At 42.7% G+C, this 25,225-nt stretch overlaps 1 protein-coding gene, 1 non-coding gene and 1 pseudogene across 3 annotated transcripts in view; all 3 read left to right on the top strand.

The window, feature by feature from the left end:
* The window catches only part of UBTD2 (ubiquitin domain containing 2), a 70,929-nt gene that overhangs the window by 11,260 nt on the left and 34,444 nt on the right, over window positions 1-25,225 (top strand). The window lies entirely within an intron of this gene.
* LOC112626153 lies at window positions 12,258-15,286 on the top strand (annotated as a pseudogene).
* LOC112627257 lies at window positions 15,534-15,678 on the top strand. The gene has a single exon (XR_003120105.1). It is a non-coding gene; the product is annotated as a small nucleolar RNA SNORA57 (small nucleolar RNA).

The following is a 25,225-nucleotide window of genomic DNA, read 5'->3' as shown; positions in this document are numbered from 1 at the left end:
TTGTCTTGCATCAGCTACTTTGACATGCCATCAGCAAGAATCGAGTTTGGTTTTTAATATATCCGTATATTGAGCTGAGCAGTTAAATACTGCTGAGTGTACATTGGGTGTTGTAATGCCATATTTTTGCATGTTTGCAGTGAAACTTAGAAGTTTCCATTATTGCTGTTTTCTGAAGTGGAATTTCTGTTGAAGTTAGACATCTAAGAAAAATGAAATATTTACATGTGAAAATCATTCTAAATGAATTTTATTTGAGTGTGAGGTCATAATTATATTTACATTTGCTCAAAACTTGACTAAGTAATTAATTAGTGACTATTGGGCTTTTCTGATTGAGTTCTTACCCTCACAGTAAAACCTTTAATTTTTTTTTGCATTTATTGTAGTGGGCTTTTAGGTATAAGCAAGGTCAGACTATTTCTTTGCATTGGTTCGTAGTTTCCATGCTTGTGGGCTATGTGACAATATCAAGGGAGTGGAGTAACAAAGAGTTCAGTTCATTTAGTTATGAATCTGCCTTCAACTTAGGGCAGGCCCTTTATTTCTTCAGTGAGTTAAGATGCTTCTTCCTGAAACTTTAAAAAATAGTCTCCATCATTCCAACTCCCAGCACTTGACCCTAGCTGTAATTAGAGATACAAATAAGACCTGCTGTGTGATATTAAGTACCTTATGGCCTACTGGCGGAATCATACATTTAGGTAGAACTTAGGTAAAGTTTAAAAAGTCTCTACAGCAATCAATATATTATATAAGTTCAAGGAGGAGTGGGGAGCAGGGTCAGAAAGCGTCACTGAAACAGTAATACAAGAACTTGGTCTTGTTTTTGTTTTTTGAGATGGAGTCTAGCTCTGTCGCCCAGGCTGGAGTGCAGTGACGCGATCTCAGCTCACTGCAAGCTCTGCCTCCCGGGGTCACAGCAGTCTCCTGCCTCAGCCTCCCGAGTAGCTGGGACTACAGGTGCCCACCACCATGCCCGGCTATTTTTTGTATTTTTAGTAGAGACGGGGTTTCACTGTGTTAGCCAGGATGGTCTTGATCTTCTGACCTTGTGATCCACCTGCCTCGGCCTCCCAAAGTGCTGGGATTACAGGTGTGAGCTACCTCACCCAGCCCAAGAAGTTGGTGTTAAAAGAGGATTAGATGAAGAAAAGGCAGAGAAGGGCATCATTCTGTATGTAGAGGAAATTACTTGTACAGAGAGAGCATAAAAAAAAACGTAGCATTTAGGTGGATTGCTAAGAAGCTTGTAGAGGAGATAGGTGAAATGCGAAGTTATTAAGATATGTTATTAGATTTGGGAAGGCAGGATTGCCATAATCAGACCAAGTTGTGAGACTATATTATAGGTGATATTAGTTAAGTGGTTTAAAATTTTTGTTTTTTGTGCTTCTAACAGACAGTTCCCATGTAATGCTGCATTTTGCAAGGTTATTTTATATAAAATTCTAATGTACTAAGTTATTATAGTCTAACAGATTTTTATTCTGTTACAATTTTAATGCTACAGGTTGGACACCCCTAATCCAAAATTAGAGGATTTCAGGTTTTCAGATTAGGGATACTCACTTACTATGTGTGCTGCAAGTATTCAAATCTGAAAAACTCTAAAATTCTAGGCTGGGCACGGTGGCTCACGCCTGTAATCCCAGCACTTTGGGAGGCTGAGGTGGGCGGATCATGAGGTCAGGAGATCGAGACCATCCTGGTGAACATGGTGAAACCCCGTCTTTTACTAAAATACAAAAAAATTAGATTGGCGTGGTGGTGGGCGCCTGTAGTCCCAGCTACTCGGGAGGCTGAGGCAAGGGAATCTCTTGAACCCGGGAGGCAGAGGTTGAAGAGCCGAGGTCACGCCATTGCACTCCAGCCTGGGCAACAAGAGCAAAACTCCATCTCAAAAAAAAAAAAATCTAAAAGTCTAAATACTTCTAGTTTCAGAACTTTTGAATAAGAGCTACTCAATCTGTGTTATCACAGATTAAGCATAAGAAATGTATTTAAATTAAAAATTAGGGCAGGTGGTGGCTGTGCCTATAGTCCCAGCTACTTGTGAGGCTGAGGTGGGAGGATCTGTTTGAGCCCATGAGTTCAAAGCTGCAATGAGCCGTGATTGTGCCATTGCACTCCAGCCTGGGTGACAGAGCAAGACTCTCTCTCTTTTTTTTTTTTTTTAATTGAGACAGTCTTGCTCTGTCGCCCAGGCTGGAGTGCAATGATGCAATCTTGGCTCACTGCAACTTTTGCCTCCTGGGTTCAAACGATTCTCCTGCCTCAGCCTCCTGAGTAGCTGGGATTACAGGTGTGCACCACCACGCCCAGCTAATTTTTTGTATTTTTAGTAGAGACGGGGTTTCACCACGTTGGCCGAGCTGGTCTGGAACTCCTGACCTCGTGATCTGCCTGCCTCAGCCTCCCAAAGTGCTGGGATTACAGGCGTGAGCCACCGTGCCTGGCCTACCCTGACTCTTAAAAAAAATGTGTTTAACTTTTTTTTTACATGCACTTGTATGTTTGTTACAGAATCAGTCTGAGTCTCTTAAGTCCCAATTTTCTGGCATATGGAAAGAATTTGGTCTAAGATTCTTCAAAGCACTTGGGTTTTAATCTTGTTATGGAAAGAGGCCTCCATTAGCTGTGTTTGACTCAATTTCTTTCATTGTTGAAAGGAGTGGATGGATTAGACCATCTTTACCAAGGTTACATCCAATTCGTTTTTACAAACTTTTAATTTTTTTTTTTTTTTTTTTTACTTTTTTGAGACAGGGCCTCATTCTGTTGCCCAGACTGGAGCGCAGTGGTGCAATCTCGGCTCACTGCAACCTTAGCCTCCCGAGGAGCTAGGATTACAGGCGCACGCCCACTACCACCCGGCTAATTTTTGTATTTTTCGTAGAAATGGGGTTTCACCATGTCAGCCAGGCTGGTCTCCAACTCCTAACCTCAAATGATGCACCCGCCTTGGCCTCCCAAAGTGCTGGGATTACAGGCATGAGCCACCCCACCCTGCCCAAACTTTTTAAATGACAATTTTCAAACATACTGAAAAGTTGGAAGACTCTAGTACAGAAACACTTGAACGCCTGTCACCTATATTAAACAAATGATATTTTGTCATATTTATATATCTTTTTTGATATATATTCCTTTGTATATCTTTTTTTTGCACTTAACTGTTTGAAAGTAAATATAGACATCATGACACTTCAACATGAATCTCTTAAAAATAAAGCTGTTCTCCTACGTAACCACAGTACCATTATCACTACTAAGAAGGATTAACTATTATATCTTCATGTCCTCTGAGATCGGGTCCATAGTCCAGATCCCTTAATTGTCCTCAAAATGTCTTTTTTTTTTTTTGAGACGGAGTCTCGCTCTGTCGCCGAGGCTGGAGTGCAGTGGCCGGATCTCAGCCCACTGCAAGCTCCGCCTCCCGGGTTCACGCCATTCTCCTACCTCAGCCTCTCGAGTAGCAAGGACTATAGGCGCCCGCCACCACGCCCGGCTAGTTTTTTGTATTTTTTAGTAGAGACGGGGTTTCACCGTGTTAGCCAGGATGGTCTCGATCTCCGGACCTCGTGATCCGCCCGTCTCGGCCTCCCAAAGTGTGGGATTACAGGCGTGAGCCACCGCGCCCGGCCCAAATCGAGGTGTTTACTTTATGTTGATGAGAGCATATACTTAGCAGATGCATCTGAGCTTGCTGTGACATTTAGTGGAACCTAGACATCCATGTACTGTGTTAATGTGCTCACTTGTACAGTTTTACAGGACTGGATGTATACACCATGCAGACCTGTGGTTTTCCCAGTCAGTAACACATTTGCAGGAAGTTTCCCAAATTTCATATATGCGTAAAGATGACAAGAGAAACTTCATTCCAGTACCTTTACAATCATTTTGACCTGGTGGCATAAGCTAACGTGTCTCATGATGGTCTTCATATTAGAAACTTAACATTTGTGGAACTTTTTATTGTAGTTCTTAAAAATAGCAAAAATGTGTTTTACAGAGTAATCTCAGTTATGTTTATGGATCTCTGAAGCAAGTGTTTCTTTTGTTCTCTTGGGTTCTTTGGAACCAGTTTTTAAAGTCATATGGTAAGATCCTAGGGAAAATCTTTTTTTTAAAGAGAGGCTCTCACTCTGTTACCTAGTGGAGTGCAGTGGTGTGATCAAAGTTCACTGTAGTCTCAAACTCCTGGGCGGTCAAGCAATCCTCCTGCCTCAGTCAGCTTCTAGGATAGCTAGGATTATAGGTGCACACCACTGCACCTGGCTTTTTTCTAAAATTTCTAAGTTTTTTTGTATAGATGGTGTCTTGCTTTGTTGCCCAGGCTGATCTTGAGGTCCTGACTTCAAGTGATCTGCCCTGCCTGGGCCTCCCAAAGTGTTAGGATCACAGGCATGAGCTACTGCAGCCGGCCAGCTTTTGGCTACTTGATGTACTGTAAGTGAAGTTGTTTGTTTATGATGTGAACCTTACCTCTTAGCCCATTTGAAGCTAGAAATGCGACTTAGCACTATTAGGCCTACTCTCCCTATCTCTCACCTGACATTACTTTTCTCCTTTCTCTCTTGGGCATAAAATATTGCATCTCTTTGCCTCCAGTTGGAGCAGACTTATATTATGTTTAGCCATAGGAAATTCAGACGGGAAGTACTGCATGGAAAAGGGGCCAGTGGATGAGATGTGTTTGACAGTTTGGCTGTGGCTTGTGAAGTAGGAACCAGAATAGATGGCATGCTAAGAAGGACCTGGTAGGTAAAGTCTGGTGTCTGCTCTGCTGTTGTTTTAAAAATCTGACTGTTGCTTATGAAGAATGGATTAGATTCAGATGAAACAAGTGGGATGCTGATACAGTCTTTACATCTAGTGACTCACGCACAGCTTCTTCCCATTTTAGGGCTTTCATGCTGTTCCCTTTACTTGGAATCTAAACAATGTGTGGTGCTGGGCACGGTGGCTCACACCTGTAATCCCAGCACTTTGGGAGGCTGAGGTGGGTGGATCACCTGAGGTCAGGAGTTCAAGACCAGCCTGGCTAACACCGTGAAACCCCATCCCTACTAAAAACAGAAAAATTAGCCGGGCATGGTGGTGCATGCCTGTGATCCCAGCTACTCAGGAGGCTGAGGCAGGAGAATCACTTGAACCTGGGAGACAGAGGTTACGGAGCCGAGATCTTGCCACTGCACTCCAGCCTGGCTGACAGAGCAAGACTCTCTCAAAAAAAAAAAAAAAAGTGTTTTTTATTATAGTTCTTAAAACTAGCATGCCCCTCCCATTTGCTTTAAAAAATTGCTTTTAGAAATTATTTCTTTACTTATATGCTTCCCGTCTTCCCCCAGAATATTGTAAGCACTGTGAGGGCAAGGATTTTGTCTGATTTGTTCTTTAATATATCCCTGGTATCTGGTATAGTGCCTAATAGTTGTTGCTTGAGTAAATAAGTGAAATAATGAATAGACAGTTGTGGCTCTTTTATCATTTGGAGAATGAAAAGTTTGCTACTTGGCTTTAATTATTTCATTTGGGTTTTGGGTGAAATTATTTTATTACTGACTGGTTCCTTAGTTGTACAGAAGCCTATTATCTTTAGAGAGACTCTTCACAGTAATTAACTCAGATAGATTCTTATTTGCCTGGTGAAAGGAGGCAGTGATCTAATTTGCTTGTTAAGAGTTTCCTACTTATTTTGTGTTTGTGTATTTTATTCTGTCATCCTTAGCAAACCTAGTGGTGACCTGACTTGGTTTGGAGGTGAACAGAGGGTTAATTGCATGTATAGCCCAGTGGAATTAGGTTGCCCTTGGGCTGATCTGTACTTATGTTGAATGAAGCAGAAATTTAGGCTTCATGTGCAGCCTATACTGAGTACTGTATAAATAGGAAGTAATGACAACAACTTTTAAGAATTCTCTGAATTTTTTTTATTTGTTTTTTTTTTGGGTTTTTTTTGGTTTTTTTTTTTTTGAGATGGGGTCCCTCTCTATCTTCCAGGCTGGAGTGCAGTGGCGCAACCACAACTGACTGCAACCTTGACCTCCTGGGCTCAAGTCATCTTCTCACCTTAGCCTTCTGAGTGGCTGGGACTATAGGCGCATGCCAGTATGCCTGGTTAATTTTTTTATTTTTTGTAGAAATGGGGGTCTCACCATGCCCAGGTTGGTTTCAAACTCCTGGGCTCAGGTGATCCTCTTGTCTTAGCCTCCCAGAGTGCTGGGATTACAGGCATGAGCCACCATGTGTGCCCAGCCCCTTGGGTTATTTTTTTAAATTTTTAAATTTTTTTCTTTTTTGAGACAGAGTCTTGCTCTGTCTCCCAGGCTGGAGTTCTGTGGCGCTATCTTGGCTCACTGCAACCTCTGCTTCCTGGGTTCAAGTGATTCTCCTGCCTCGGCCTCCCAAGTAGCTGGGATTACAGGCGTGTGCCACCACACCTGGCCATTTTTTTGTATTTTTAGTAGAGACGGGGTTTCACCATTAGCCAGGCTGGTCTTGAACTCCTGACCTCAAGTGATCCACTTGCCTCAGCCTCCCAAAGTGCTGGGATTACAGGTGTGAGCCACCGCGCCTGGCCGGGTTGCTTTATTTTAAGCAGACATTTTAGAGGATGTTGGAGGAGGAGAAGAATCTGAGGACAAGTTATTGCTGGTACTGATTTTTAGAATACTTGTCGAGGCTGCAGTGAGCCGTAATTGAGCCACTGCATTTCAGCCTGGGTGATGGTAAGACCCTGTTTCAAAAAAAATAAAAGTAAATAAAATACTAAAGACTAATTTTATTTCAGGGGTCAGGCTTATTCATCCTTGGCTGGGTGCGGTGGCTCAAGCCTGTAATCCCAGCACTTTGGGAGGCCCAGACCATCCTGGCTAACACGGTGAAACCCTGTCTCTGCTAAAAAATACAAAAAAACTAGCCGGGCGAGGTGGCGGGCGCCTGTAGTCCCAGCTACCTGGGAGGCTGAGGCAGGAGAATGGGGTAAACCCGGGAGGCGGAGCTTGCAGTGAGCTGAGATCATGCCACTGCACTCCAGCCTGGGCGACAGAGAGAGACTCTGTCTCAAAAAAAAAAAAAAAGAATTATTCATCCTTTATCTTTTTATTTGAAACCACATTTCACCATATAAAAATTAGAGCCCAGGTGTGTTGTTGCGCACCTGTAGTCTCAGCTACTCTGGAGGCTGAGGCGGGAGGAGTGCTTGAGCCCAATCTGGCAAGGTTCCATCTCAAAAAAATTACACACATGTGTGTGCATTGTATCTTGGGGAGAATTTATTACTCAAGTTTTTATAACTTTATATAACATACAATTTAAACTTTATAACATGTTTATGCCTTTATAATACATGCTTTGTATTATGAGATGTTTAGTAATACAGATATATTTCACAACTTTCGTCCTTATTTTTACTTACAAAAGTCTCCCCAACTCTTGTTATTTTCACAACAAATGTACCCTGAATACACCTAGAGACATACTTGAACTTGTATGTAAGTATCTCAACAGTGATTTAATAAACAATGGGTACATAATAAAATACCAGTTGAGGCTGGGTACTGTGGCTCACACCTGTAATCTTAGCACTTTGGGAGGCCAAGGTAAGCAGATTGCTTGAGCTCAGGAGTTCAAGACCAGCCTGGGCAAGATGGCAAAACCCTGCCTGTAGAAAAAAATTAACTGGGTGTGGTGGTGTGCACCTGTAGTCTCAGCTGCTTGGGGGGCTGAGGTGGGAGGATCGCTCGAGCCTGGAGGTGGTGGCTGCAGTGAGCCACCAAGATCGTACTACTGCACTCCACCCTAGGCAACAGAGACCCTGTCTCAAAAAAAACCAAAACAAACAAAAAAAACTAGTTGAATGCATATGAGTGTATCTTATTGAAGTTATTAATAGCTTTTCAGTTGTTTAAGTTTCACAAGTACAATTAACAGACATGAAAAGAACTGTGATTGTTAATGACACTTTTTTTTTGAGGAGTCTCGCCCTGTCATGTGGGCTGGAGTGCAGTGGCGTGATCTTGGCCTACTGCAACCTCCGCCTCCTAGGTTCAAGCGATTCTCCTACCTCAGCCTCCCAAGTAGCTGGGAGTACAGGCACATGCCACCATACCCGGCTAATTTTTTTTGTATTTTTAGTAGAGATGGGGTTTCACCTTGTTGGTCTAGAACGCCTGACCCCAAGTGATCCGTCCACCTCAACCTCCCAAAGTGCCGGGATTATAGACATGAGCCACCATGCCTGGCTGTTAATGATAGATTTTATTGTACATTTTTATTTTTGAAGAATCTTCATATACATTTTCTTGATTTTTCTTTTCTTTTTTGAGATGGATCTCTCTCTGTCACCCAGGCTGGAATGCAGTGGCACGATCTTGGCTTGCTGCAACCTCTGCCTCCTGGGTTTAAGTGATTCTTCTCTCTCAGCTGCCCAAGTAGGGGGGATAGGCGTGTGCCACCATGACCAGCTAATTTTTTGCCTTTTTAGTAGAGATGGGGTTTCACCATGTTGGCCAGGCTGGTTTCGAACTCCTCACCTCACGTGATCCACCTGCCTCAGCCTCCCAAAGTGCTGGGATTACAGGTGTGAGCTACCGCTCCCGGCCACATTTTCTTGATTCTTAAAAAGATCCACTGACTTTGATGAAGACTGATATTAATATTGACATCTTATAGTAGAGGAAACTGAGGCACAGGGCCTCAGTTCTGATTTTGATCTGAAAGAGAAAAAGAGTAGCCAAAACTGTAAGCTTTGTCTTCTGTTGTCTGGTTCAGTATTCTCTCTACAGATGGTGGGGGTTTTTGGTTGGCTTTTCTTTCCTTGCAGTAGAAGTGTATGTGAGTGAGGCCGGATGTGGTGGTTCATGCTTGTAATTCCAGCACTCTGGGAGGCAGAAGCAGGCGGATCACTGGAGGCCAGGAGTTTGAGACCAGCCTGGCCAATATGGCGAAACCCATCTCTGTTAAAAATACAAAAATTAGCTGGATGTGCAGGCGCATGCCTGTAATCCCAGCTACCAAGGAGGCTAAGGCATGAGAATCACTTGAATCTGGAAAGTGGAGCTTGCAGTGAGCTGAGATTGTGCCACTGCACTCCAGCCTGGGCAACAGAGTGAGACTCTGTCGCAAAAAAAAAAAAAAAAAAAAGTGTATGTAATTGTTTTCCTTCATGACAGTAAACACAGTTATTATCTAACTGGATCAAGTAGAAAAAGGCATAATCCTTGTGCCCCTTTAGTTGGTTGTATTCTTTCTCATTATCTTTGCCTTTTATCCCAGGCTGAATGTTTTCAGCTTAAAACTCCATTCAAACTTGACTTGAATTTAGCAGTTGAACTGTGTGGGGAAAGAAGTTTCCTTGAGCTCCTTGAGGTACAAGAAAGGAAGGCATTGTTTAATCTGTAGAAAGATTAATAAAATTTTTCTAGGCCTGTGCTCTTCAATCACTTAGTGGAGTATTGGAAAATCTATCTGTTATAAAGTGGTGCTTGTTCCAAGGGGTAAGTTGAAGGAGATTACATGAAAGTGTTCTCCTGCACTTAGAGTATCAGCATATGGTCATTTGGGGTCACCTTCTGGTTTTATAGTTGATAAAGGCAGCAGAGACATTCTTGCTTCCTAAAGTATCTTACTTAGAAGTGGATGGCGGGGGGAACCTACAGTGGTCCTGTAATACAGAGTTTCGTTATCATAGCTTGTGCTTTTTCTGATAGTCACCCATTTTTGTATTGGGCAGTTACCTGGATAATCGTTTAAACTTGATGGTGATTCAAGAGCTTTTAAGGCTTTGATCATTGTTGTATTGCTAAACATTAACACATAGGGCCTGTTGAACAGACCCTGGCTTTCACTGCTCTGGGTTTGTGATGGCTGCATCATGTCACAGAGATGCTCTTCCTAAATGAATCAGACTGGTTCATATTCTCTTTAAATTCTCGTAATTTTGAAGTTGAAAGTTGAGATGTGCCACAACATATAACAAGTAGGACACAGTGAAAAGGAACTTTGGAAACAATGAAATGATACCCAGTACTTCTGGAATGAACATCGAGTGAGACACTTAATCTGTAACAAGAGCTCTGAGAATGGGAAGAATTGCTTATCTGTTATTGAATGAAATGACATGTAATAGTCTTGGAAGCAAGGAGACCATCTTTCTGCGTTGTATCAGTTGTAGGGTAGGAATAGGTTATTGTGGGTGTTTGTATTTTTGTTTTTTGTATTTTAATATTAAATTTGCTGACTAGAACTTATGATATACCCTGCATAAGACAAGCACATAAGTGAAAAAAATAACCTTTTTTCTGTAACAAGCAATCCTTAAACATTTTAAGAAGGGAATAATGAGTAGGAACAGAACTTATGCTTCAGTGGTAAAGACAGGTTTTTCAGCGGGGACAAAGATGAATACTAAAAGTCTTATCCGTAGGAAGTTTCACAATTGCTCGAAGAGGGAGGAAAGAAGTTTTCAGATAAAACATTAAGAGAGAATAAAGAAAATTAAGATGTATTAATAGAATAAAATTCAGTTTCCACCAAGAAATAGTTCTGATTTAATAAAAAGTAGGAAGTATAAAATACATTGGCAGGTTATTGTTGCAGCAGAATCTCAGGGAAATATTATAAAATTTTAACGAATAATGATGATTAATGATCATTATTTGTCTTTGCATTTACTCTTTTTTTTTTTTTTTTTTTTTTTTGTGAGGGGATGGGGGCGGGAGGCGGAACAGACAGAGTCTTATAGTCATTTTTAAAGCTCTCAACAGGGCCGGGCGTGATGGCTCACTCCTGTAATCCCAGCACTTTGGGAGGCTGAGGCGGGCAGATCACGAGATCAGGAGTTCAAGACCAGCCTGGCCAAAATAGTGAAACCCCATCTCTACTGAAAATACAAAAATTCACCAGGCGTGGTGGTGGGCACCTGTAGTCCCAGCTACTGGGGAGGCTGAGGCAGGAGAATCACTTGAACCCAGAAGGCGGAGGTTGCAGTGAGCCAAGATGGCACCACTGCACTTCAGCCTGGGTGACATAACGGCCACTTTTAGAAACTTTTTGTGAAAAAAATCAGAAAAATATCAAAAAGTATATTTACCAGCCTGGACAACATAGCAAAACCACATCTCTACTAAAAAAAAAAAAAAAATTTGCTGGGCATGGTGGCATGCACCTGTAGTCCCAGCTACTTGGATAGGACTATCACTTGAGACTGCAGTGAGCCCTGATGGTGCCATTGAATTCCAGCCTAGGCAACAGAGTAAGACCCTGTCTCCAAAAAAAAAAGTGTAAAAAGTGTAAGAAAAAATAAACCACATTTATCTTTCCTCCTAACGTAAACATTTTTGTGTATACCCTTTCAGACTCAAGGTGTGTGTGTGTTGGGGGTGGGTGTTGGGAGTACATGTTCAGAGAAATGTAAAGTGCTTATTGAGGTTATCACAGCTATGACTAGAGTGGTTTTTACCAGTGTTCTGGTTTGGGAATGTAACAGGAATGTCATTGTTAGCTTTTCATTATAGGATGGATTCTCAGTATTTTTTTGACCTTGCTATCCTTTTCTTTTTTTTCCTCTTTTGAGACAGAGTTTCGCTTTTATTGCCCAGGCTGGAGTGCAGTGGTACGATCTTGGCTCACTGCAACCTTCGCCTCCTGTGTTCAAGCGATTCTCCTGCCTTGGCCTCCCAAGTAGCTGGGATTACAGGCACCCGCCACCAGCCTGGCTAATTTTTGTATTTTCGGTAGAGATGGGGTTCACCATGTTGGCCAGGCTGGTCTCAAACTCCTGACCTCAGGTAATCATCTGCCTCGGCCTCCCAAAGTGGTGTGACTGCAGGCATGAGCCACTGCACCCAGCTCCTTGCTATCTATCTAAAGAATTCAACCCTGACCCTCCCACCCTGGATCCCAGCCTCTACTTACCCCTCCATCCCAGGGAGGCTTGCAGAGTGAGCAGCGAGGCTTGCAGAGTGAGCAGCGCTGGCATCACGTGACTGCCTGGAGTTGGGGACAGGAGCCAGAGGGGAGCCGCGAGTAGCCAGGCCCAAGCCGGAGCCCAGGGAGAGCGCCCGCTGCACACCTGCCCGTCCTTGTCCCCTACCGCTGCCGCCAAAGCCGCCCAGACTGGAACTGTAACATTACTGCGCTTGGGAGGCTCCAGGCAGCCCGGATCTGGGCCTTTATTTCTCGTCGGCGGCGTCCCTGACCGCACCTCTCAAAGCCAAACACCAGAGCACCCTAGAAGGTTTAAAAGAATGCTCATGTTTGACCCAGTTCCTGTTAAGAGGCCCATGGACCCTGTCCAGTGTCTCACTCATCTAATTACATGGAATCCATAAAGCCCAACAAGTATGGGGTCATCTACTCCACACAATTGCCTGATAAGTTCTTTCAGACCCTTGAAGGCCTGTCGCACGGAATACAGATGGAGCCAGTGGACCTCACTGTGAGCAAGTGGAGTTCACTTCTTTTGGCTGGGAATTTGCACTCCTCTCTGAAGTTCCCATCCTCACACCAGGGAGCATCGCCTAGGTTGAGCATGCCTTCTTCCAGCCCACTGATGAAAAAATACCCCCTTCTCCAGACCGGCAGACCTTCGACATGCCACTGTCCATGCTACGGGTAATGGCAGCTGCCCTCTCGTGGCACAGAATATGGAGCCCGGGATCCTGCTGGTCATCCAGCCCGTGGTGGTGCAGCCCATCCCCTTTATGTACACGAGTCACCTCCAGCAGCCTTTCGTGGCCTCATGGTCTCCTTGAGGAGGAGTAGGAAGAGGTCTTCTATGGAGGAGACGGAAAAGTCTAGTAGTAGCCTACCTGTAATTGAATCATAAGAAAATCCTGTATCACAGAAAAAAATTAAAATAGAACCTGGGATCGAACCACAGAGAACAGATTATCCTGAAGAAATGTCACCCGCCCTTAATGAACTCAGTGTCCCCCTGCAAGCATTGTTGCAAGAAAATCACCCTTTGGTCGTCGTGCAACCTGGGAAGAGACTTGTACCTGTGGAATTCCCGGATACGCAAAGGAAGTGGAGGATACGCAGATGTGATTACAATGGATGCAATAAAATGTGCACTGAAAGCTCCCACTTGAAAGCACACAGAAGACCACACACAGAAAAACCCTACAAATGTACATGGGAGGGATGCACATGGACATTTGCTCCGTCTGATGAACTAAAAAGACATTTAGGAAAACATATTGGAATAAAACCTTTACAGTGTCCAGACTATAACCGCAGCTTTTCCTGATCTGACCATCTTGCCTTCCATAGGAAATGCCACCTGGAGGCAGTGGCTCACGCCTGTAATCCCAACACTTTGGGAGGCCGAGGCTGGCGGATCAGAGGTCAGGAGTTCGACACCAGCCTGACCAACATGGTGAAACCCTGTCTCTACTAAAAATACAAAAATTAACTGGGTGTGGTGGTGCTCGCCTGTAATCCCAGCTATTTGGGAGGCTGAGGCAGGAGAATCGCTTGAACCCGGGAGGCGGAGGTTTCAGTGAGCCAAGATTGCACCACTGCACTCCAGCCTGGGCGACAGAGCGGGACTCCGTCTCAAAAGTAAAAGAAAAAAGGAAACGCCACATGCTAGTTTGAATGCCTCTGTGTCCTGCCTCCCATTATCTAAAACATTTTAATTTGATTCAGTCGGTCTGAATCTCTGAATTTATAACATCCAAAATTTCCATATGGTCAGTAAATGTTCTCTAATCCTCCCTCTCCTTACCATGGGTCAGACCTAAAGAATGTGAACGTTTTTTCCCCCCCCCCCGGGGCTGCTGAGCAAACCCTTCTTATAGATACATCTGATGTAATAAGAACAAGGGAACATGTAAACTAACATAACCAATTGTCAGTTCTCCATGTATTCCTCAAAAGAATGTCAGGGTAAATTTATTAGAAATAATAATAAAAAAAGTTAAGAATTCATAGGGTTAGGGCTATGTGCAGTGTCTCATGCCTGTAATCCCAGCACTTTGGGAGGCTGAGACAGGCGGATCATGAGGTCAAGAGATCGTGGCCAAAAAGGTGAAACCTCATCTCTACTAAAAATACAAAAATGAGCTGGGCGTGGTGGTGCATGCCTGTAGTCCCAGCTACTTGGGAGGCTGAGGCAGGATAATTGCTTGAGCTCGGGAGGTGGAGGTTGCAGTGAGCGGAGATAGCACCACCGCACTCCAGCCTGGCAACAGTGTGAGACTCCATCTCAAAAAAAAAAAAAGAAAGAAAAAGGCTGGGCACGGTGACTCACGCTTGTAAGCCCAGCACTGGGAGGCCAAGGCGAGCGGATCATGAGGTCAGGAGATCGAGACCAGGATCCTGGCTAACACAGTGAAACCCCGTCTCTACTAAAAATACAAAAAATTAGCTGGGCGTGGTGGCGGGCATCTGTAGTCCCAGCTACTCGGGAGGCTGAGGCAGGAGAATGATGTGAGCCCAGGAGGCAGAGCTTCCAGTGAGCTGAGATTGCACCACTGCACTCCAGCCTGGGTGACAGAGCGAGACTCTTGTCTCAAAAAAAAAAAAGGAATTCATAGGGCTGATATTGATAATATCAGTTTTGTCAATTGATTTGAGAGATTTATATCTCAGGACTTAATTTGAGGAAATACAGTATTAGAGCAAAAGGAATACCCAGCTAGTAATGGGCAAGTTTCTCAAAGCTTTTATGAGCATAGTTTGCAAGAATATAGTATTTCTTTCTTACTCTTTCTGAACATTGCACTTAAGTAAGCTAAAAATAAAGCTTAGAATTTTGTAGTGATGGTAGTCATAGATAAAATTTAAAAATAGTAAATGGCCAGGCACAGTGGCTCACACCTGTAATCCCAGCACTTTGGGATCCTGAAGTAGGAGGGTCACTGGAGCCCAGGAGTTTGAGGCTGCATTGAGCTCTGGTGATGCCACTGCACTCCAGCCTGGGTGATAGAATGAGACCTTATCTCGAAAAACAACAGAAAAGGATTAAGTGACATCTAAGATATTTCTGTCTTTGCCCATGAATCTAACCCCAAGAGAATAGTTTCTAGTAGTTTTTCTCTGTTTACGTCAAAATATTTTTCTTTATAACTGGATAGAATTTAACATTTTAGTCTCAGTTCTGCTTTATTGATTTCATAGCAAAATCTTGCACAAGCTAACATACCAATATGTTTTATGGTCCTGTTGAACCTACTTTTTGATTCTTGTCCATTCTTTAAAGCAAGAGGGCTTTGACTGCAAAAACCCATTGAAGGAGAAGGACTTGACAAATGAGTGCAACTTCAAGTAAAGTATGTTTATACACATTTTTGCCAGGCTTTTAACATTAGACTTTTTCAAGCAGAGGAAACTTCAGGTTGAAGAGGGAGACCACCTTGAAGAAAGAGTCCTTTGTACTCCTAGTGTATTTCTTAGGAAACAGCCCTTCCCTTGGCTGTGGTCTCAGGACAGGCAGCAATATGCTTCTGATAATTGATGTATGCTGCCTAGGAATTATTTTGTTGTTTGGTCAACAAACAACTAAAGGTCAATGCCACCCTCCCTTTCTTGACAAGGACCAGGTATGTACGTTCCCTATCATGTCTGGAGGCAGAGGGAAAGCGCTCCAGTGCCCTGGGCATCATGTCTTTGGTGCTGGTGGCTTCCTGTCTGCCATTTCTAACCTCAGGCACCAGGACGCAGAGGGGGGAAAAAAAAGGACCAACCTGCTGTGCCATCCTAAGCATGGGTTCACATCTTTGAAATCTTATGTAGTCTTAAGACCTCTCAGATGGGTTGATAATGCAGTTTCACTCTGGAAGGGTAGGTGAAAATCCAGATCCATGTTAAACATTTTTTCAAGTAACTCCTAAAGCCAGGAGGCAGACTAGTCCTACTGGTTAAGAACGTGAACTTTGGAGTCAGTGTTGGTTTGAATCCCTGTTACACCGTTTAGTTCTATGATCTTTGAGAAATAGTTACTTCTTCTAATTCAGTGTAAATTTGTATGTTGTTTTCTTTGTGACAGGCACCGTTCTAATTGTTTGAGAAATATTACCTCATTAAGTCTTTGTAACAGTCCTATGAAACATATTATTGTCATCTCCCTCATCTTCCTCTCCATCCCTCCTTTACCCCAGGTAATTGACCTCTTTATTTCCAAAGTCAAATATACCCTATACTTTGGGACCATCTGTATTCTGAATTTTACTGTATTTACTTTCACCAGTCAGTTTTATACTTTGAGATGTTTTGTGTTTCTCATTAACATCCTTTCTTTCAGCTTAAAGAATTACCTTTAGCATTTCTTGTAAGACAGGTCTGGTAATGAAGAACTCACTCAGCTTTTGTATGGGAAACCCTTTTATCTTTCCTTCATTCTGAAGAACGGCTTTGCTTGATACGGTATTCTTGGTTGCCATTTTTTTTTTTCATCTGGCACTTTCAACATATCATCCCACTGTCTCTGGGCGTGAAGGTTTCCTCTGAGATATCTGCTGCTAGCCATATTGGAAGTCCCTTATATGTTGTTTGCTTCTTTTCTCTTGCTGCTTTCAGGATCTTCTCTTTGTCTCTGATTTTTTTTTTTTTTTTTGACAGTTTGATTATAATGTCTTGGGGCCGTGTTTGGATTGAATATGATTGGACACTGTAGATTTTTCTCTGTGGAACTGTTTGATCATATTTCTGGCAGGAACCCTTCTTACCTCTAAATACTTTAGTGGCTATTTTCTAAGAATAAAGACTTTATCCCTCCCTCCCTCCCTCCCTCCCTCCCTCCCTCCCTCCCTTCCTTCCTTCCTTCCTTCCTTCCTTCCTTCCTTCCTTCCTCCCTCCCTCCCTCCCTCCCTCCCTCCCTCCTTCCCTCCTTTCCTTCCTTCCTTTTCTCTCTCTCTTTTTCTTTCTTTCTTTTCTTTCTTTTTTTTTTTTTTTTTGAGACAGAGTCTTGCTCTGTCGTCCAGGCTGGAATGCAGTGGTACGATCACAACTCACTGCAGCCTCGACCTCCCTGAGCTCAGGTGATCCTCCCACCTCAGCCTCCTGAGTAGCTGGTACTACAGGTGCATGCCACCGTGCCTGGCTAATTTTTTATTTTTTGTAGAGACAGGGTTTTACCATGTTGCCCAGGCTGGAAGGACGTTATCTTTGATAAGCACAATATAATTATCAAAATCAGGAAGGTGGGTATTGACATAATGCTAATATCTACTGTATAGGCCTTATTCACAATTCACTGTTATCTCCATTAATAGTCAGAGTTATCCAGGATCATGCATTGTTTAGTTATGTCCCCTTAGTTTGCTTTGCTCGGGAACAGTTCCTGAGACTCTTTTGTCTTCTCATGATGTTGGCATTTTGAGGACAGGCCAGTTATTTTATACACGTCTATAAATTTGAATGTTTAGATTCCTCATTATTACACAGGAATATTACAGAAGTAAATTGTGTCCTTAGTGCAGCATATCAGGAGTCACAAAATGTCTGTTTTCCCATTGTTGGTGATGTTAACTTTAATCACATAGGGCGACTGCCAAGTTTCTTCACTGTAAAGTTAACTGTTTTTCCTAATGCAAATGATAAGCATTTTATGGGAAAATTTGAGTTTATGTAATTTTTTTTTTTTTTTTTGGGACGGGGTTTCACTCTTATTGCCCAGGCTGGAGTGCAGTGGCACAATCTCAGCTCACTGCAACCTCCGCCTACCAGGTTCAAGCAATTCTTCTGCCTCAACCTCCCAAGTAGCTGGCATTACAGGTGCCCACCACCACGCCCAGCTAATGTTTGTATTTTTGGTAGAGACGAGGTTTCACCACATTGGCCAGGCTGGTCTCGAACTCCTGAGGAGATCCACCAGCCTTGGCCACCTAAAGTGCTGGGATTACAGGTGAGAGCAACTGTGCCTGGCCTTGTTATGTATTTTGAGGCTCAAATTGTGCTGTGTTAGTTAGAGGGAGCCCCTCCAAGCTGACCCCGGTAATATTTTGACATGCCTTCATTATTTGAGCACTTACTTGCTTTCTGCCATAACAAATGTCCCAAACTCATCTAATGTTTTACTTGTCCATGACCTGAACTCAGCCAGGGATCTTTGGTTTCTTTTAATGGAGAACAATATTTTAAATCCATGATCTAGACTCTAAGTGATGTGCTCGGTACTACTGAAGTGTCGTTGCCTCTAGGTTCTCTCAGTTGTTAAGAGCTAGGACACACGCACACACACACATATATAACACATATCTACATGTGTTTATATATTAAAAACTGGATTTCGGCGTGGTGGCTTATGCCTTTAATCCCAGCACTTTGGGAAGCCGAGATCACTTGGGGTTGAATCACTTGGAGTTTGAGACCAGCCTGGCCAGCATGGTGAAACCCTGTCTCTACTAAAAATACAAAAATTATGGCCGGGCATGGTGCCTCACGCCTGTAATCCCAGCACTTTGGGAGGCCGAGGTGGGCAGATCACCTGAGGTGAGACCAGCCTGGCCAACATGGTGAAACCCCGTCTCTACTAAAAATATTAAAATTAGCTGGGTGTGGTGGTGCATGTCTGTAATCCCAGCTACTTGGGAGGCTGAGGCAGGAGAATCACTTGAACCCAGGAGGTAGAGGTTGTAGTGAGCCAAGATCGTGCCACTGCATTCCAGCTTGGACAACAGCAAGACTCTGTCTCAAAAAAAAAAAAAAAGAGAAAACACAGTGGATTTCATACTAATATATCTAATTACAGCTTAACACTACACGCTTCTTTCTAATATTCTTTTGTCGTTTTTATAACTCTCTTCCCTAGTAAAAACCTGGCTCCTGATTTCCACAGCGTATTTACTTAGATGTTCAACCCAAGAATACACACAGTTTTGGAACTGCTAATTCGTATCATTGTGAAAAACAAAACTGTATAAAGTTCAATCCTTGTTTATAATTCTTTTTTTCCTTGGACTGGGAGTAAAATAACTGGAAAATTTGAGTTAGGTCCACACCCTTTCAGTGTAGTTACAGTATTCACTTGAAATACAGTTAGGTTCATTTATTTCTATTTGTATTCCATTTTAGTTTCTCCCTCTTGGTAAATTTGTTTTTTATTTGTGTGAAATGTTAATATACTTCTGTTTATTCCTGGGACTTAGGATGCCTCATCAACCTTTACCTACTCAGGATGTATCTGTATAAATATATAGTGATAATACATAATTAGTTATAGATGTAGCATTTGTTATACAGTCTCATTACTTTATAGTTATACTATCATACACAATGACAAACTATGCTCTAAGATTTTGAATGTCTCAGAACTCCTGCTTTGAGGTGAGGCTAGTTACTTGCATTGTAGGTAGTGTGTTTCTATATTGATATATATATATTTTTTATATATTTAATTGATGTTTTTGTATATTATGTAGTTCTAACATGTCTAAAATGTTTTGAGTTCTCAAAGAATAGTAACTTTTTCTTTCTTTCTTTCTTTCTTTCTTTCTTTCTTTTTTAAGACGGAGTTTCACTGTTGTTGCCCAGGCTGGAGTGCAGTGGCGTGATCTCAGCTCACTGCAACCTCTGCCTCCCAGGTTCAAGTGATTCTCCTGCCTCAGCCTCATGAGTAGTTGGGATTACAGGCACATGCCCCCACGCCTAGCTAATTTTTATATTTTAGTAGAGACGGGGGTTTCACCATTTTGGCCAGGCTGGTTTTGAACTCCTGACTTCAGGTGATCCACCCACCTCGGCCTCCCAAAGTGCTGGGATTACGGCATGAGCCACTGCGCCCAGCCAACATTTTTTTTTTCTTTGCTTGATTGTGCAATGAAGCATACATTTTGGCCCGGGTTGGTGGCTCAACGCCTGTAATCTCAGCACTTTGGGAGGCCAAGATGGGCTGATCGCTTGCGGTCAAAACCAGCCTGGGCAACATGGCAAAACCCCATCTCTCCAAAAAGTAGAAAAACTAGCTGGGCTTGGTGGTACATGCCTGTAATCCCAGCTAAAGAATATACATTTTAATTATGAAATTACTGCTTATAGGCCAGGCACTTCTGTTACGGATTTCTACCTTTATTCCATGTAATCATAGAAGATAACTTTGTATGATTTCAGTCTTTTAAAGTTGATTGAGACTTGTTTTGTGGTCTAACATATAGTCTATCCTAGAGAATTTCTATGTGTTTTTTAAGAAGAATGTGTATTCTGCTCCTTTCGGGTAGAATGTTCTTTATGTCAGTTAAGTCTAGTTGGTTTATAGTGTTCAAATCTCCTGTTTCCTTATCGCTATTCTGTCTAGATGTTTCATACATTATTGAAAGTAGGATATTGAGGTTTCCAAGTATTGTTTGTAGAACTGTATCTCCCTTCAATTCTGTGCTTGCTTCAAATATTCTGGGGTTTTGTTGTGTGTAATTGTTATGTCTTTCTGATGAATTGACTCTTTATAAAAATCTCTTTTTATCTTTAGTAAAAAATGTTTGTCTTAAAGTCTATTTTATTGTTCACAGATATAGCCACTGTAGTCCTCTTGTTTTTGGTGGTGGTGGTTGTTTTTTATTTGAGAAAGTGTTGCTCAGGTTGGAGTGCAGTGGTGTGATCATAGTTTTACTTTGACCTCCCGAGCTCAAGAGATCTTCCCACCTCGGCCTCCTAGAGTGCTGGGATTACAGGTGTGAGCCAGTGCACCCGTCCTATTTCTTCTGTAATTCTCTCAGTTTTTGCTTGATGTCTGTTATTAGGTACATACTTAATATTGCCATGTCTTCTTAGTGAATTTTCTTTTACTGTTATCATTTATTTCTGGAGCTCTTCCTAGGTTCTGAAGATTACTTTGTCTGGTACTAGTAGAGCTACTTCAACTTTCTTTTGATTAGTATTTGCATGATGCTATTTATCATCCTGTAATGCTAGTTATCATCCTTTTACTTCTACCTTCTCTATGTTAACATACTTACAGGGATTTCTTGTAGATAGCATGTAGTCGAATCTTTAAAAATACAATCTCGGGCCGGATGCGGTGGCTCATGCCTGTAATCCCAGCACTTTGGGAGGCTAAGGCAAGTGGATCATGGGGTCAGGAGTTTGAGACCAGCCTGACCAACATGGTAAAATCCCGTCTCTACTAAAAATACAAAAATTAGTAGGGTATGGTGGCACAATCCCAGCTACTTGGAAGGCTGAGACAGGAGAATGGCTTGAACCTGGAAGGCAGACGTTGCAGTGAGCCAAGATCGAGCCATTGCACTCCAGCCTGGGCAACAGAGCAAGACTGTCTCAAAAAAAAAGCAATCTCGGCTGGGCGTGGTGGCTCACACCTGTAATCCCAGCACTTTAGGAGGTCCAGGAGGGCGGATCACTTAAGGACAGGAGTTCGAGACCAGCCTGGCCAACATGGGGAAACCCTGTCTCTACTAAAAATACAAAAATTAGCCAGGCGTGGTAGCGTGCGCCTGTAGTCCCAGCTTTTGGGAGGCTGAGGCAGGAGAACTGCTTGAACCTGGGAGGCGGAGGCTGCAGTGAGCCAAGATCTCACCACTGCATTGCAGCCTGGGCAACGGAGTGAACTCCATCTCAAAAAAAAAAGGGAATCTCACAATATGTTTCTTTTTAAAATTGGTTTGTTTAGACCATATAGTGACTGAAATGATTGGATTTAGGTCTGACATTGTTATGTGTTTTCTGTTTGTTCCCTCCGGTTTTTGTTCCTTTGCTTTCTGTTTTCTGCCTTCATTTTGGATTAAATGTTTCTATTTTTTATTTTATTTATTGAGAAATGGAAAATAGATTTTCTATTTTTCATTTATAAAATTTATATTTAGCTCTTGATTAGCGTTTCAGTTTCTCTGCTAAAAACGTTCATTTGTTTCAAGAGAGTTCCCTTTCCTCTCCCACCCCACCATGGAACATGGTTATAATAACTGCTTTGAAGTCTTTGTCTGATAATTTCAACATCTGGATCATCTCAGATTTTCCATTTGCTGATTGTCTTTTCCTTTGAAAATTGGTCACATATTTCTGGCTCTTTGTGTGTTGAGTAATTTTGGATTACATCCTGGACATTTTGAATATTATGTGAGAATCTGTTTCCTTATAAAAATCTGGAGAACTTTGATTTTGTTTTGTTTTAGCAGGCAATCAACCCTGCTAGGTTCAGCCGGCATGTTCTACCCCTGCTTTTGTTGCTAGTGGTTCTGATGTCAGTTCACTTTTCAAAGACTTTGCTTTGTGCACAGCACATACACCATTTAGGTTACTGTGGGGCTAGAGTGGTGGTTTATATCAGATTCATTTCTTTTTCTTTTTCTTTTTTTTTTTTTTTTTTTTTGAGTCAGTGTCTTACTGTGTCACCCAGGCTAGAGTGCAGTGGTGTGATCTCTGCTCACTGTAGCCTCCGCCTCCAGGGTTCAAACGATTCTCCTGCCTCAGCTACCCAAGTAGCTGGGATTACAGGCATGCGCCACCACGCCCAGCTAATTTTTGTATTTTTAGTAGAGACGAGGTTTCACCATGTTGCCCAGGCTGGTCTCGAACTCCTGAGCTCAAGCAGTCCGCCCATCTTGGCCTCCCAAACAGAATTTATTTCTCAGAGAGCCATGGCTGTATTGTTTTGATACTGTTGCATGCATGCACAGGTTAGAGGTGAACGTGGAACTTGGGTCAGTTCAAACACAGAATTTTAGGGTATTCTCTTCTTTAGCTGTCTGCTCTGCAATTTCCCCCATGATCTCCATTACCAAGGAGATCTTTTATCTGCCTTATGGCTAGAAAGACAAGCTTCTCTCAAGAGTTGTTACTGCCAGCACTGCCAGTTAGTTCCATGTAACCAGAACTGCCTTTGGGGTAAAGTGGCAGTAATAAAGTGGTAAAATGCAAAGGGAGAAAAACATTCTTCCCTCATATTCCACAGTACCCTTTCTCTTGGTTTGTCTAGAATAGATTTTCTTACTGAGTTTTATGTGTCCACCCTACCACCAGTATTGCTAGGAACTTTTAAAAGACTACCAAACAGGCTGGGTCTGGTGGCTCATGCCTGTAATCCCAGCACTTTGGGAGGCCAAGGCAGGCGAATCAGGAGGTCAGGAGTTCATAGACCAGCCTGGCCAACATGGTGAAACCCCATCTCTACTAAAAATACAAAAATTAGCCGGGCGTGGTGGCAGGTGCCTGTAATCCCAGCTACTCGGGAGGCTGAGGCAGGAGAATTGTTTGAACCTGGGAGGTGGAGGTTGCAGTGAGCCAAGATTGCGCCATTACACTCCATCCTGGGGCAATAGAGCAAGACTTCGTCTCAAAAAACAAAAAACAAACAACAACAAAAAAAGATTTTCTTCCCTCACTTCCCAAGTTTTTGGGCTTAATCAGTGAGGGAGATAGGCTCTAGTGGGCTTATAACATCTTGACCTGCACCAAGTGTCCAGGACATTTTAACACCAAAAACTGGGAGGGGCCGGGCACGGTGGCTCACACCTGTAATCCCTGTACTTTGGGAGGCTAAGGTGGGCAGATCACCTGAGGTTGGGAGTTCAAGACCAGCCTGACCAACATGCAGAAACCCCGTCTCTACTAAAAATACAAAAAATTAGCTGGGCGTGGTGGCGCATGCCTGTAATCCCAGCTGCTCAAGAGGCTGAGGCAGGAGAATTGCTTGAACCCGGGAGGCAAAGGTTGCAGTGAGACGAGATTACAAGAGATTACGCCACTGCACTCCAGCCTGGGCAACAAGAGTGAAACTCTGTCTCAAAAAAAAAAAGGGGGGGGGGAAGGGGAAACAGTCTTGCTATAAATTGATTTATCAAATAAAATTTAGCATTCTTTTAAAGTAACTGTTGCTGACTTAACAGGTTTTTGTTCCAAATAAGCACTACCCCATAGATGAGGATATTTTTTCCATATATCCATTCAGTCATTGAAGTCTGACTGTATAATGCATGTTCAAGGAGCCCGAGAATACGTAGGAAGATTAGGCATGGGCCTAAGTAGAACGTTGCAACTAGATGAATGTTTCCTTCATGCTGAAACCCAAGATGATGGTCTCCCTTTTTGAAACCAAGGAGACAGCACTGTTGATCTCTGATTTGCCTTCAGAGTCATTCTTCCCATGTTTTGAAAAATAGTGCACATTTTCAGCTGTATAACTCTGTGGTCCTATCCTGTAAAAAGAGAAGTTTGTCATCCTGTCTTCTTTTTGACCCATCTGCATCCGCTCCACGTCACACTAATCACCTTATCGAACGGTTGGTCTGCCACACCCTGGGTGTACTCTTCCAAATGCTTTCTCTTTTCTTTTCTTTCTTTCTTTCTTTTTTTTTTTTTTTTTTATAATATGGACAGGCTGAGAATTTCCCAAATCTATGTTCTGGTTCCTTTTTCCTTAACATTTCTGCCTTTATTTCTTGTTGCGTTTTACTATATGCAATCAGGAGGAGCCAAGCTGCTCCTTCAACACTTGGCATAGAAATGAACTCAGCTGAATAGTTTTGTTTTACCCTCCACAAAACACTAAGACATGAACAATTGAAAGACACAGACATGAACAATTGAAAGACACAAACATGAACAGCTTGGCTGAATTGTTCAGCCAAGTTCTTTGCCACTTTATAACAAAGATGACCTTTCCTCCAATTTCCAATAACATGTTCCTTATTTCCATCTGAGACCTCATCAGAATGGCCTTTACCATTCATATTTTTATCAGTATTCTGTTCGTGTATTCTTCATAGGGAATACACACATGATTATGCATATATTCTCTAAGAAGATTGAGGCTTTCTCTCCAGCTCTCATGTTTTCCTTCAGCGCCCTCACCAGAATTGCCTTTAAGAAGTCCCCTTATGGTGTTATTGGCTTTTTCTAACCTGTACCTTAAAACTCTTCCAGTCTCCATCCGTTAAGCAGACACTTCCACATTTTTAGGTATTTGTTACATCAGCACCCTACTTATTGGTACCAATATCTGCTTTAGCTTAGGCTGCCTAACAGAATTCCATTATCTGGGTGGCTTAAACAATGCAAATTCTTTGGGAGGCCAAGGTGGGTGGATCACCTGAGGTCTGGAGTTCCAGACCAGCCTGGCCAACATGGTGAAACCCCGTCTCTACTAAAAATACGAAAATTAGCCAGGCATGTTGGTGGGCGTCTGTAATCCCAGCTACTCAGGAGGCTGAGGCAGGAGAATCACTTGAACGCTGAAGGCAGAGGTTGCAGTGAGCTGAGATCACACCATTGTACTCCAGCCTTGGTGACAAGAGCAAAACTCCCTCTCAAATAAATAAAT

This window comes from Theropithecus gelada, chromosome 6 (assembly GCF_003255815.1).
Source record: "Theropithecus gelada isolate Dixy chromosome 6, Tgel_1.0, whole genome shotgun sequence".
NCBI classification, from domain to species: domain Eukaryota; kingdom Metazoa; phylum Chordata; class Mammalia; order Primates; family Cercopithecidae; genus Theropithecus; species Theropithecus gelada.
The sequence above is the reverse complement of the archived record's forward strand: the minus strand, read 5'-3'. Positions and strand labels throughout refer to the sequence as shown.